The sequence below is a fragment of the Propithecus coquereli genome, unplaced genomic scaffold, assembly GCF_000956105.1.
Source record: "Propithecus coquereli isolate 6110/MARCELLA unplaced genomic scaffold, Pcoq_1.0 Scaffold156, whole genome shotgun sequence".
Lineage (NCBI taxonomy): Eukaryota > Metazoa > Chordata > Mammalia > Primates > Indriidae > Propithecus > Propithecus coquereli.
In genome coordinates this window covers 2,146,202-2,147,946 of record NW_012140080.1, presented here as the reverse complement: position 1 = coordinate 2,147,946, position 1,745 = coordinate 2,146,202, and positions in this window count along the sequence as shown.

Below are 1,745 nucleotides of genomic sequence, written 5' to 3'. Positions count from 1 at the left end.
ATAGTTTTAATTTATACAAAGTCTTTGGAATCCAGATTCATCTCACAATTACAGCGGATCCCAATTTGGACCAGACACATTTCAAGTGCTCAACAGCCGCAAGTGGCCAGTGGTCACTGTATTAGACAGCAAAGCCCTAGAGGATGAGACGCTGCCCGGGGTAAATTAGGCAACAGTCGGAGGTTGCTCAGAGGAGGAAGGTGTCTCAGATGTGTAGGGGTTGGGAAAAACTTCGTGAAGGAGGTGACTTTGGGATTGGACCTTGGAAGATACACAGTAGTCCTCCCTGCTTATCGGCAGTTTTGCTCTCTGCAATTTTACTTACCCGTGGTCAACCAAAGTCTGAAAATATTAAATGGAAAATTCCAGAAATAAACAATTCATATGTTTTAAATTGTGTGTCATTCTGAGTAGTGTGATGAGCTCTCTTGCCTTCCTGTTACATCCTTTCTTCATCACAAGAAAAAAGGTGAGTAGAGTACAATAAGATATTTCGAGAGAGAGGGAAACTACAATCACATGACTTATTACAGTGTATTATTATAGTTTTTCTATTTTGTTATTAGTTATTATTAGTCTCTTATTGTGCCTGGTTTATAAATTAAACTTTATCATAGGTGTGTATGTATAGGATAGGTAGCAGATATAGGGCTTAGTACCGTCCATGGTTTCAGGCAGCCATGGGGGGTCTTGAAACATAGCCCTGTGGGATAAGGGAGGGGAGCTGCTGCAATGCTGTTGATAACTGTAAAACCCTAACACCTAGCATTTACCTCAAGCTCGCCACCTGTCCATCACTGTGCTAACCACTAGGGGTCGGTAGTGAGGAGGACACGGCCGTTTTTGAGCCAGAAGAGGGTGGCTGGAGAAGGGAACACCAATAAACTTGCAAGTATTTGGGGTGGGGGGTAGGGGAAATTAGAACAATTCGGTGTCGAACTCTTAGGAAAGTAGAAGAAGAAAAGGCAGGAAGCCAAATTGGAGTCAAATTTAGAGGCACCTTGATTGTGAAGGGAAGAACTTTCTACCTAATTCAGTGAGAAAATGTGGTACTATTTAATAATAACAAAACACTCTGACACTTTGTGACAAGTGCTGTTCCAGTGCTTAACATGCATCCACTCACCATGAGATAGATGCCTGTCCAGCCAGGGGCTTAACGACAGGGATGCGTTGGGAGAAAGGCAACGCTAGGTTATTTCACTGGAACATCGTAGAGTGTACTTGCCCACGCCCGGACGGTGCAGCCTACTGCACACCCAGGCCACGTGGTATGGTCTGCCGCTCCTAGGCTGCACACCTGTACACACGTCAGCGTACTGATTACCGCAGGCAGCTGTAACACAACAATGAGTATCTGTGTATCTAAACATAAAGAAAGGTACAGTAAAAATACAGCACAAAAGATAAAACATGGCGCACTTGTGTAAGCACTGACTGTGAAGGAGCTTGCAGGACCGGAAGCTGCTCTGGGTGAGTCAGTGAGTGAGTGGTGAGTGAATGTGAAGGTCTAGGACATTCCTGTGCACACTGCAGATTTTACACACACTGTGCACTTAGGCTACACGGCATTTCCAGAAAAAACGTTACTTTCTTCAATAATAGATTAACCTTAGCTTATAGTAACTTTTTTACTGTACAAACTTTTACAGTTTTTAACTTTCTGACTCTTGTAATAACACTTACCTTAAAACACAAACACATTGTACAGCTATACAAAATATTTTCTTGCTTTATATTCTTAT